We start from the raw sequence: 13,834 nt of genomic DNA on the forward strand, positions 1-13,834 counted from the left end.
CAAAAAGATGCCGAGGAATATGTTATTTTATACTTGGTCTGAAGTGATGTCAACCACAGGGAATGCATCACACCTGGTGTATCCCAATGAGAAAAAAGTACAAAGGAGCAGCTGCTGGCTTTTCAGAAATATCACCTTCCCTTCTCTTGCAAATGGTTTTGTGATTTGGTGGAAAAACAGCAGTTTAAAACCTTAGCTCCGTTGGGCTTGTCATCCACTTAACGAATGGTGTCTGGTTTCTTCGACATTAAAAATGTAGTCATCACTGTCAAGATGAGGTAATGGTTAAAAAAATTTTTTTTAAATAATATTCAATGTCTGTTTCAGTATGAACCTTAAAAAGATAGTTGTTTTTCATCTCATTGTAAGTAGTTGTTGGAAGCTCCATGCCCTACAGATTAGTAAAAATATTAGGAAAGGACAAAAGCAATTAGTTTGAGATGGTTGTATAGAAAATAAAGTGCATAGAGAGGGAGCAGAGGAGAGAGAAACAGGAGTACAAATGGGAGAATAAGACTTGGATGGAGAGGATATCAATTTTTGCTTATATTTTCGAACTCTGTTGCCTCTCTTTAACATTAAATGATATGTAAGCATCTCATTTTGGGAAATAAAACCCTCCCTTAGACTATCCTCATTAAATAACCCTCACTTGTATCTTCAAAGTACCTGAAAGAATAGTGTCTTATCTTCATCATTACCATTTGATTCCCTGCCCATTGCAATCTTTCTCCTCCATTGCTATTCTACAACTGCCCCTGTCGACATGACTGGCAATCCTGATTTTTCTTCACATAATCTGAAAATGTGGACCACTTCTATCTCAAAACTCTCTCCTCTTGTGGCTTCGTGTATCCCACTCTCATCCCATTCTCCATCCATCCCTTTTTTAATTTAAGTATACTTGATTTACAATGTTGTTTTAATTACTGCTGTACAGCAAAGTGACTCAGTTTTATATATATACACACACACACATATATATATACACATTCTTTTTCATATTCTTTTCCATTATGGTTTATCACAGGATATTTAATATAGTTTCCTGTGCTATATGGTAAGACCTTATTGTTTGTCCATTCTATATATGCCAGTTTGTATATGCTAAACCAAAACTCCGAATCCAGTCCTCTCCCAGACCCCTCCCCCTTGACAACCACCAGTCTATTCTTTGTCTCTGATCTTTTTCTGTTTCATAGATAAGTTCTTTTGTGTCATATTTTAGATTCTACATATAAGTGATATCATATGGTATTTGTCTTTCTCTTTCTGACTTACTTCACCTAGTACGATAATCTCTAGTTCCATCCATGTTGCTGCCGATGGCATTATTTCATTCTTTTTAATGGCTAAGTAGTATTCCACATCTTCATCCATTCATCTGTTGATGGACATTTAGGTTGTTTCCATGTCTTGGCTGTTGTGAATAGTGCTGCTATGAACAAAGGGATGCATGTATCTTTTTGAATTATAGTTTTGTCTCGATATATGCCCAGGAGTGGGATTGCTGGATCATATGGTAGTTCTATTTTTAGTTTTCTGAGGAACCTCCATACTGTTCTCCATAGTGGCTGTATCAGTTCACATTCCCACCAACAGTGCAAGAGGGTTCCCTTTTCTCCACACCCTCTCCAACATTTGTTATTTGTAGACTTCTTCATGTCCATCCATCTATTTAGCCTCTCCTTTTTCAAGTCTTTTCTGTGAGCTTGCCTTCCTTGGTTGCCTATAGATGTAGTGTATCCTAGTTCCCAGTTTACTCTTCTGATATGTGACATTCTCCCGCATTTTGTTTTCTCCCAGAGTTTTGGTTATTGTACCTGTTTTTTTAAAATTGAGTATATTTGACATACAACCTTGTATAAATTTAACGTATACAGCATGTCACTTCGGTACTTACATATTGTAACATAATTTTGTAGCTATATTTATCACATAGTTATAGTACAATATTGTCTAAAGTCATTATACTGTGTGTCAGATATCTATGGCTTGTGTGCTACTCGTTGCATGTTTGCACCCTTAAACAACATCAGTCTTATCCCCCACCCCACTCCCTGGTAACCATCATTTTACTGTTTTTTATGAGTTTGACTTTTTTATATTTCACATATAAGTGTTATGATACAGTACTTGATTTTCTCCATCTGTCTTATCTCACTTAGCATAATGTACTCAAGGTCTATCCATGTTATTGCAAATGGCAAGATATCTTTCTTTCTCATGGCTGAATAATATTTGACATCTTTCTATCCATTCATCCACTGATGAATATTCAGGTTATTTGCATGTCTTGGCTATTGTGAATAACACTGCAATGGGAGTGCATACATCTCTTCAAAGTCCTGTTTTCATTTCCTTTGGCAATGTAATGGAAAAATGCAATTTTCCTTCTTTCATTGTAGGAAAAAAAATAGTTCTTCCCTACTATGAGTTTCCTCCCTGTGAGTCTCCTTTACTACTCATAAAAAAAACACTTCACTTTTGGTCACCAAATATGTAGAAGTTTTTCCCCACACCAAGAAATTCTCTGTGACACCAGCTGGGTGTCCTATAATTTAGCTCAATTCTAAAACTCTCTATCTGTATAGAGTCAGATCCCATAAGTTAAGGGCTCAGTCCTACAGAACTTCCAACAACTTCCCAGGTTGTCACCTGGGCTTTTTGACAAAATGGTTGTTGATTGGAGGTTATGACAAGCCCTTCCTCATGTTCAATTTGCTAGAAAAACTCCCAGAACTCAGATATGTTTTACTTTTCTACCAGGATATGCTGAAGGATATAGTAGAACATCCAGATGAAAGACAAGTGTAGGGCAAGATCTGTGAGAAGGAATGCAGAGCTTCCATGCCCTCTCTAGGTATGTCAGTCTCCTAGCACCTCCACCTGTTCACCAACCTGGAAGATCTCCAAACCCTGTACTCTTTGGATTTTACAGAGGCTTCCTCACCTAGGCATGATCAATTATTAACTCCATTTCTAGCTCTTCTCCCCTCTCTGGAAGATGTGGGGTGGGGTTGAAAATTCCAAACTTCTAATCATGGCCTGGTCTTTCTGGTGACCAGCCTCCATCCAGGATCCCACTCAGAGTCACCTCCATATAACAAATAAGAGCCTTAGGGCGCATTATCACTTAAGAAATTCTAAGAGTTTAGGAGATTGCACGAGATGGTGGAGTAGAAAGACCCTGAGCTCACCTCCTCTCACAGGCACACAAAAATCACAACTTTTTGCAGAACAACCATCAGTGAAAAAGACTGGAACCTACAAGAAAAGATCTACAAATGAGATGAGGAGAGACAGAGTTGTGATACAGTGAAATCCCCTACCCCCAGGTAGGTGATTCACAAACAGGAGAATAATTACAATTGCAGAGGTTCTCCCAAAGGAGTGAGAGGTCTAAGCCCCGTGTCAGGCTCCCTAGCCTGGGGGTCCTGCACTGGGAAGATGAGCCTCCAGAGCATTTGGCTTTGAAGGCCAGAGGGGCTTACTTTTGGGAGAGCCAGAGGACTGTGGGAAATAGAGACGTTACTCTTAAAGGGTGCACAAAATATCTCACATGCTCTGGTGCAGAAGCAGTAATTTGATAGGAGTCTGGGTCAGATCTACCTGCTGATACTAGATAGTATCCTGGAGAGGCAGGAGGCAACTGCATCCTACCCCTGGGGATATAGACACTGGTAGCAGACATTATTGGGAGTTCGTTCTTCCACTTGGATACTGGTGTTGGCAAGCACCATTTTGGAACCTTCCCTCTAGCTTATTAGCCCAGGGCCCAACCCTGCCTTGGCCCAATCATCTGTAGGCCCCAGTTCTGGGACATTTCAGGCCAAGCAACTAACTGGGAATGGACATAGCTCCCCCACCAGCAGACAGGCTGCCTTAAGAATCTCTAAGCCCACAGCCACCTCTGGACATTGCCCTGCCTTCCAGACTGTCCAGGACCCAGCGCCATGCACCAGTGTGCGGGCAGTAAACACAAGACCTCCCAGGGCCCTCCATCCAGAGACTGCAGACCCAGCTCCACCACCATGGGCAGACACCTGGCCCAGAATCACTAGGACCCCAGCCCTACCCACGAGTGAGCCAGCTCCAAGATTTACCCACCAGCCAATGGACACCAGCTGTAAGAAAACCATAGCACCACAGTCTGCAAACCTGGCCCATCCACTAACAGGCCAGACTCTGCACTGGGACCAACTGGGCTCAGGCCCCACCCACTAGCAGGCCAACACAAGCTTCAAGATACCCTGGGCCCACAGCCAAGTGCATCAGGAACCAGTCCCACCCACCAGCAGCCCAACACCTGCTCTAGGACCCATGGGCCCTGCAACCAGACCCCAGGACCCAGCTCTGCCAACCAGAAGAGCACCACTAGCCCCAGGACCTGACTTCACACACTAGAGGGTGGGCAACACCTCCAGAGTCACCTGGACCCTGACCCTGGCTTACCCCAGTAATCCAGCACTAGCCCCAGGGATCCTGGTGTTCTTCAGCCAGCCAGCTGCCTCGTGACTCAGTCCCTCCAACAAGCAGCTGGCAGCCTCCACACAAGGCAGGACCTGGCAACCAAACAGACCAGGGGCCAACAAAACCTACAAGATCACCCACATAGTCAGCCCACCACAACAGAAAGACCCATGCAGCCCTCATAAGGGGAACACCTAGAGCATATCACTCTGGTGAAGAGAGGGAAGTGCACTGCTGGGATGCATAGGACATCTCCTACAAAAGCCTACTTCTTCAAGATCAGGAGATGTAACCACCTTACCATAAAAATTAAAAAAGCAAGCTAGGCAAAATGAGGTGACAGAAGAACATGTAAAAATGAAGAAACAAGATAAAACCACAGAAAAGAACTAAGCATGACATGGAGATAGGCAATCTACCCAAGAAAGAATTCAGGGTAGTAATCATAAAGATGATCAGAGAACTCAGGGGAAGAATGGATGCAGAGTTAGACGTTAGAAGTTTTATGACAAAGAATTAGAAAATATAAAGAACAACCAAATAGATGTAGAATACAATAATCGAAATGAAAAATACACTAGAAGGAATCAACAGTACATTAAATGATATGGAGGAATGGATTAGTGAGCTGGAAGACAAGAGTAGTGGAAATCACTGATGCTGAACAGGAAAAAAAAAAGAAAGGAGGACAGTTTAAGAGACATCTGTGACAGCATCAAGCACTAATACTCACATTATAGTGGTCCCAGAATGAGAAGAGAGAGGGAAAGGAGCAGAAGACATAATTGAAGACATGGTAGCTGAACACTTCCCTAATCTGGAAAAGGCAACAGACATTCAAGTCCAGGAAGTGCAGAGATTCCCTTACAGTAGGGGTCCCCAACCTCCAGGCCATGGACCAGTACTGGTCCATGACCTGTTAGGAAACAGGCTGCACAGCAGGAGGTGAGTGGTGGGCAGGCAAGCAAACTTCATCTGTTGCTCCACATTACTCCTCATTGCTCACATTACCGCCTGAACCATCGCTCCACCCCACCCCGGTCTGTGGAAAAATTGTCTTCCACAAAACTGGTCCCTGGTGCCAAAAAGGTTGGGGACTGCTGCCTTACAGGATTAGCCCAAAGAGGACCACACCAAGACACGTGGTAATTAATATGGCAAAAATTAAAGAGAGAATATTAAAAGTAGCAAGGGAAGAGTAACAAATAACACAGAAGAGAACTCCCGTAAGGCTATGAACTGACTTTTCAGCAGACACTCTGCAGGCCAGAAGGGAGTGGGATGATATATTTAAAGTGATGGAAGAGAAAAACCTACAACCAAGAATCTTCAAACTGGCTAGGTTCTCGTTCAGATTTGATAGAGAGATCCAAAGCTTCAAGACATGAGTTAAGAGTTCAGCACCACTAACCAGCTTTACAAGAAATAGAAGACAACATACTGAATTAGAGAAAATATTTGCAAATAAGATAACTGATTAATATCCACAATATATAAACAGTTCATACAACTCAATATCAAACAACACAATTAAAAAATGGGCAGAATACCTAAATAGACATTTTTCCAAAGAAGACAGATGGCCAACAGGCACATGAAAAGACACTCAACATCATTAATCATCAGAGAAATGCAAATCAAAGCCACAATGAGCTATCACATCACACCTGTCAGAATGGCTATCATCAAAATGACCACAAATAACAAATGTTGGCAAGGATGTGGAGGAAAGGGCACCCTTATACACTGCTGGTGGGAATGTAAATTGGTGCAGTCACAGTAGAAAACAGTATGGAGGTTCCTCATAAAACTAAAAATAGAACTACAACATGATCCAGGAATTCTACTCCTGGCTATATATCTGAAAAAAATGAAAACACTAATTCAAAACGATACATGCACCATAATGTTCATAGCAGCATTATTTACAAGAGCCAAGATATGGAAGCAATATGTGCCCATCAACAGATGAATGGATCAAGAAGGTGTGATACAAACACGCACACACTGGAATACTACTCATCCTTAAAAATGCAATATTGCCATTTGAAACAACATGGATGGACTTGAAGGGTATTATGCTAACTGAAATAAGAGAAAGACAAATACTGTATGATATCACTTACATGTAGAATCTAAAAATAAAACTAGTTAATATAACAAAAAAGAAACAGACTCAAAGATAAAGAGGACAAGTTAGTGGTTTCCAATGAGGAGAGGGAACATGGGAGAGCCAAATTAGGGGTATGAAATTGAGATACAAACAACTATGTATAAATTAGATAAGCAACAAAGATATATTGTCTAGCATAGGGAATTATAGCCAATACCTTGTAATAACTTTTAATGGAGTAAATCCGTATAAGTACTGAACTACTATGCTGTACACCTGACACTAATATAACATTGTAAATCAACTATACTTCAATTAAAATTTTGGGAAAAAGAAAAACAGTTTAAGGAGCTCTGTGCCAGGAAGCAGGGGCAGAATCTATAGCTATCTATCTATTCATCTATCTATATTTTTTCTATTATTCCACATGTTATATACCCAGAATTGGAATTGCATGATCTTATAGTATTTTTATTTTTAATTTTTTGAGGAATTTCCATATTAACTTCCATAGTGGTTGGACCAACTTGCATTCCTATACTTTTCACCATATCGTCGCCAGCCTCTGTTGTCTCTTGATTTCTTGATAATAGCCATTCTAACAGGTGTGAGGTGATATCTCATTGTGGTTTTGATTTGCACTCTTCTGATGATTATAGATGCTGAGCATCTTTTCATATATCCATTGGCCATTTTGATGTACTCTCTGGGAAAATGTCTCTTTAGTTCTGTCCATTTAGAAAATTGGACTGTCTTTGTTATTTTATGAGTTATTTATATATTTTGAATATTAACCTCTTAATATATGGTTTGTAAAAATCTCCTATTATGTAGAATGTCTTTTCATTTTATTAATTGTTTATCTGTTTATTTATTTTGCTTTTTGTTGTTTGTGATTTTAGCATCATGTCCAAACAATCATTGTCAAGACCAATATTAAGGAGTTTTTCCCCTATGTTTGCTTCTAGTAGTTTTATGGTATCAGGTCTTACATTTAAGTCTTTGACCCATTTCAAGGTTAATTATTGTGAGTGGCATGAGATAGGGGTCCAGTTTAATTGTTCTGCTCGTGTTTCTCCCTTTCTCCCAGCACATTCATTGAAAAGATTATTCTTTCCCCATTGACTGTTCTTGGCTCCCTTGTCAAATATTAGTTGAACATATATGCCAGAATTTAATTCTGTGCTGTGGATTGTGTTCTGTTGGTTTATGCATCTATTTTTGTGACTGTGCCATTCTTTGTAGTATAGCTTGACATCAAGAAGCATGGTACCTCAGACTTTCTTTTTCCTCTGGACTGCCTTGGCTATTTGGGGTCTTTTGTGGTTCTACATAAATTCTAGAATTGTTTCTTCTATTTTTGTGAAGAATAATTTTGGTATTCTGATGGGGTTTGTATGAATCTGTAAATGGTTTTGGGTAGCATGGACATTTAAACAATATTCTTTCCATCCATAAACACAGGTGTCTTTTGTTTGTGTAGCCTTTGATTTCTTTCATCAAAGTCTTATAGATTTCATTGTATAGATCATTAACCTCCTTGGTTATATTTATTCCTAATATATATATTAGGAATATTTATTCCTAAGTATTTTATTGTTTTTGATGCCATTGTGAATGGGGAAGTTTTATTTCTTTTTCGGATCTTTCATCATTAGTATAAAAAATGCAAATTATTTCTGTATGTTAATTTTTGTATCCTGCAACTTTACTGAAATCATTGATTAATTATAAAAGTTTTGGCTGACTGATATTTTCTGTATATAAAATCATATCATCACCAAATAGCAACAATTTTACTTCTTCCTTTCCATTTTGGATGCCTTTTATTTCTTTGTCTTCCTTGTTGCTTCAGCCAGGATTTCCAGTACTTTATTAAGTAGGAGTGTTTAGAGTAAGCATCTTTGTCTTATTCCTGATCTTAGAGGAATTGATTTCAATTGTTCCATCTGATCTCCAGGTCCATCCATGTTGCTGCAAATGGCATTATTTCATTTTTTTAATGGCTGAGTAATATTCCATTGTATATATATACCTCATTTTCTTATCCATTCCTCTGTCGATGGATATTTAGGTTGCTTCCATGTCCTAGCTATTGTAAATAGTGCTGCAATGAACATGGGGGTGCATGTACCTTTTTAAATTATGGTTTTCTCTGGAAAAAACCCTGGAGTAGGATTGCTGGTTCATATGGCAACGCTATTTTTAGTTTTTAAAGGAACTTCCCTACTGTTCTCCATAACAGTTGTACCAATTTACATTCCCATGTTGGATGGAAGAGATGGAACACCATTCTGACTGGTGTGAGGTGATACCTCATTGTAGTTTTGATTTGCATGTCTCTAATAATTAGCGATGTTGAGCATCTTTATATTGCTTTTTGGACATCTGTATGTCTTCTTTGGAGAAATGTCTATTTAGGTCTTCTGCCCATTTGTTGATTGGGTTGTTTTTTGATATTAAGCTGCATGAGCTGTTTGTAGATTTTGGAGATTAGTCTCTTGTCTGTCACATCATTTGCAAATATTTTCTCCCATTTTGTGGGTTCTCTTCTTGCAAATTGAACTGGTTATAATTATTCCTCATAAAGAGAGTATGAGGGAGGGATATGCTATAAAGTCCGTTAATGGATTTAATATTTTTGTAACTAGCAATATACCATAACCTCTGAGTTTTAGCAGTATGGCTGCAAGGTCTATAGACCCTGCAATGGGGGCTTCTACATGTGCTTTAGGTAATCAAAAGTGGAGACCATATAGGGGTATTTTTACTATGAAGGCTGTTATGCATACTAATCATATGAAAACGTTGGATCAGGTGTTGGATATTGCTTGAGTTCAATATTGGATTGTTAGAAAATTAATGAGCCTGTGATATTCTGAATATATACTAATGCTACTAAGAGTGAGAGGGACCATACTAGTGTATAAAATAAGAAATAAAGTCCTGCATTAAGTTGTTCTGTTTGATTGCCCTATCGGGTAATGAAGATAAGTGTTGGGACTAGTGTTGCTTCAAATAAAATGTAAAATAAGATTTGTTCTGTGTGGCAGTAAATGTTATAATTAGGAATATTTGTAGTTTTACTAGCATAGTAATATATAATTTTTTTCCAGGTTAATGATTCTTTGAACAGGTGAAATTGGCTGGCTATTAGTATTAATGGTAAGAGTCATGTTAAAATTAAAAATGGTGCCAATAAGGAGTTGAGGAAAAACTAGTGAAAAGTTAAGATTTTTGTCGTTGAATTGGTTTAGGAGAAAAAGGCTTATGAAACTAATTAATAGGCTATGTACTGTAGTGTTAATTCAGATTATGTTGCTTTTTGATAGTCATGCTGGTGGTATTAATATAATTGTAGGGATAATAATTTTTAACATTGGAGATGTTTAAGGTTTTGTACTTAGTCAGTGCCATATGTGTTTGATACTATTACCAGTAGGGATAGTCTGAGTGCAGCTTTGAAGACGGTGAAGGGTAGCAGAACGATTGGTATTATGCTGGCCGAGGTAAAATTTGTGTTTAGGGTTATTAGGGTTGCTATAATAAATAGTGATAATATTATACCTTTTAGGCATAGTAGTGAGGATATTAGGTGAGATTGATATATTAATAACCATATGAGAGATACTATAAATACTATAACAATATTTATATATACTAAAGGCATTTGGTAATTAGGAACTTAATCATATTCTAATGAGTCAAAATCATTTATTTTAAACTAATTGCCATATTCAGTTCATTCTAGTCCTTTTTGGATTCATTTGTAGTCTAGGCTTGTTGCTAGTAATAAGATTAGGAATAGTGCTATAATGAGTATTGTTTTTAGATTATTTGAGATGCTTATGGTAGGGGTAAAAGAAGATCAGTTTCTAAGTCGAAAAGGAGAAATGTAATAGCTACTAGGAAAAATTTTATGGAAAAGAGTAGATGGGCTGATCCTATGGGGGTCAAATCCACACTCATAGGGACTTGCTTTTTCTGTATAAATATTTAATTGAGGGAGTCAAAATGCGACGAATACAAGAAATGAGGCTAGTGCTATATTTGTAATTAATGTCAGAATCAGGTTTATTATTCTTTTACAGATTATACCAAAACTGATTGGAAGTCAATTGTACTATTTAATACTAAAAGAATAAGATCCTCATCAAAAAATAGATACATAAAGGAATAGTGATAGTACATCTACAAAATGTCAGTATCAGGCAGTGGCTTTGAAGACTAAATGATGATTAGATGTAAAATAATGTTTTAATTGACATAAGAGGCAGACAATAAGGAAGGTAGAGCCAATAATTACATGTAGTCTGTGAAATCCTATAGCTATGAAGAAAGTTGATACATACACTCCATCTGAGATTGTAAAAGATGCTTCATAATATTCTGAGGCTTGTAGAAGTGTAAAAAACGCCTAAAACAATTGTAATAAAAAGAGTTTAAATTATGTGTTTGCGGTTTCCTTCTATGAGGCTGTAGTGGACTCAGGTAATGGATACCCCAGAGGCTAATAGTACGGAGGTATTGACGAGTTGAACTTCTAGTGGATTTAGGGGACAGATGCCTGTTGGTGGTCAGCATCCTCCTAGCTCAGGTGTGGAGGCAAGGCTTGAGTGGTTAAAAAACTTAGAAAAAGCCAGTAAAAAAAGAGGACTTATGAAATAATAGGATTATTCCATATCAAAGTCCTTTTAGAACAATTGGTATATGACGGCCTTGGAAAGTGCTTTCTTGGATGGTGTCTCAACATCATTGATATATTGTTAAGGTATTTGTTAGTGGGCTTGGTGACAATAATGTTGAATTAAAGTGAAATCACATAATTAGGACTGATGTTATTAGGGGGGCTGAAAGAGCTCCTGTGAAGGGCCAGGGACTGGGGTTTACTATATGATATGCATGGGTTTGGTGGGTCATTATGTATTATTGTGTAAGTAAAAGCTTCCTAGTAGGATAAATATGTAGGCTTGAATGATGGCAACAGCAAATTTGAGAATGGTAAGGAAGATAAGGATAATAAATGTAATTAGGGCTGTGGCAGTGCTAATATTTAGTAATGCTAGAGTTGCTCCTCCAATTAAATGAATCAACAGGTGTCCTGTGATGTTAGCTGTCAAGTGTACGGCCAGGGTTATTGATTGAATAAATAAACTGATAGTTTCAATGACAACTAGTATGGAAATAAGAGGAACTGGTGTTCCTTGTGGTAGAAAGTGAGCTAGGGATGTTTTTACTTTGTGACAAAAGTCTGTAGTTACAGTCCCTGCCCATAGGGGAACTGCCATGCCTAGATTTATTGAGAGTTGTATAGTAGGTGTAAATGAATGTGGTAGTAGTCCTAGTAGATCTGTTGATCTGATAAATGAGTGATATTAGTATTAGTGTTCAGGTTTGCACTTTGTGATTGTGAATAGCTGTTATTTGTTTCGATGTTATTTGAACTAATCACTTTTGAATAGAAGTTATATGCTTGATTAGTCGATTAGGTGTAGGAAATAGAATGCTTGGAAATATGATAATTAAGATAACAACAGGAAGCCCTGTTAATGAAAGAAGCAAATAAATTTTCATTCATTTTATTTCTAAAGGAGTGGGTTGTTCTAGTGTTTTGGTAATATTGATTCTGGGTTTGAATAGTAAATATGTTTTGAAATTTTTAGTTGAAATATAATGAATAGGACTAGAATTATTGATAGGATAGTAATAAATCATGTTGATGTATCTAGTTGCGGCATATCATTAAGGGGAGGATTAACTCCCAAGCTTTAACTTAAAAGGTTAACGTTATTTAGCTTCTTAACGTATTTATAGTATTGATGCAGATCATTTCTCAAAGTATTTTAGTGGTACTAATTCAAGGACGATGGGCATAAAGCTATGACCCACAAATTTCTGAGCATTGTCCGTAATATAGACCTGGTCATGCCTCCTGGAATGGCATCTGTTTTTAGGCCTAGTGAAGGTATAGCTCATGAGTGTAAAACATCTTTTGAGGAGATTATTATTCGGATTGTTATTTCTATAGGAGCAACTACTCTGCTATCTACTTCTAATAGTCGTAATTCTCCTGGTTTTAGATCGGATGTAGGAATTATATAGGAGTCAAAGTTTAAGTCTTCATAGTCTGTATATTCATAGCTTCAGTATCATTGGTGTCCTATGGTTTTTAGTTAGAGAGGGATTATTAATTTCATCCATCATGTAAAGAATTCATAATGATGGTAAGGCAATTAACATTACGATAATAGCTGGTAAAATTGTTCAGATAGTTTTTAATTCTTGTGCATCTATTGTGCTTGTATGTGTTAATTTAGTTGTTAGTATAAGTGAAATAATGTAAAGAACAAGAGAGTTAATTAAAAATATTATTAATGTATGATCATGAAAGTGTAGAAGTTCTTCTATAATGGGTGATGTTGCATCTTTAAATCCTAGTTGGAGGGAATATGCCATGGAGATATATAGGACTTTCACCTATAATTTAACTTTGACAAATTTATGTAAAATTTTACTAATGCCTCATTTATTGAAAAAGACATAATGGTTATGCTGTTGGCTTGAAACCAGTAGAAGAGGGTTCGATTCCATCCTTTCTTCACTATTTTAAATTGACATAAATGGGCTCTTCAAATGTGTGATATGGTGGAGGGCATCAAGTTTAGTTACTCTAAATTTGTAGTAGTTAATCCTACTGTTAAGACTTCTCGTTTTGATGCAAATGCCTGTCAAATTATGAAAATTATTAATATTACTGCTATTAGTGGAATAAAGGAGCCTATTGATGAAATATTATTTCATGTTGTGTAGGCATCAGGGTAGTCAGAATATTATTGTGATATTCCAGATAGACCTAGGAAATGTTGTGGGAAGAAGGTTATATTTACACCTACAAATATAATTACAAAGTGACCTTTTGCTCATGACTCATTGAGTTTGTAACCTGAAAATAGTGGGATTAAATGTACGAAGCCTCCTATAACAGTGAATACTGCTTCTGTTGATAATACATAGTGGAAGTGTGCAACTACATAATATGTATTGTGAAGGACAATATTTAGGGTTGAATTAGCTAAAACAATTACTGTTAGTCCTTCTACTGTGAAAAGGAAAATGAAGCCAAGAGCTCATATTATGATAGGGGATCATTTGATATTATCTCCGTGAAGTGTTACTAGTCAGCTAAATATTTTACTCATATAGGAATGGCAAAAATTATAGTAGCTGATGTAAAATATGCTTGTGTAT

General features: G+C 37.3%; 1 long non-coding RNA gene and 1 pseudogene across 1 annotated transcript in view; both read right to left on the reverse strand.

The window, feature by feature from the left end:
• The window catches only part of LOC116751977, a 28,230-nt gene extending 15,381 nt beyond the window's left edge, over nt 1-12,849 (reverse strand). Inside the window, exons 1-2 of the long non-coding RNA XR_004349383.1 lie at nt 12,622-12,849; nt 4,594-4,598 (exon numbers count right to left, since the gene is read on the reverse strand). This is a non-coding gene — a long non-coding RNA (uncharacterized LOC116751977). The remainder of the gene's footprint in view (nt 1-4,593; nt 4,599-12,621) is intronic.
• LOC116751976 lies at nt 11,506-12,164 on the reverse strand (annotated as a pseudogene).
• Nucleotides 12,850-13,834: the final 985 nt, after the last annotated feature.

This window comes from Phocoena sinus, chromosome 3 (assembly GCF_008692025.1).
Source record: "Phocoena sinus isolate mPhoSin1 chromosome 3, mPhoSin1.pri, whole genome shotgun sequence".
NCBI classification, from domain to species: Eukaryota; Metazoa; Chordata; class Mammalia; order Artiodactyla; family Phocoenidae; genus Phocoena; species Phocoena sinus.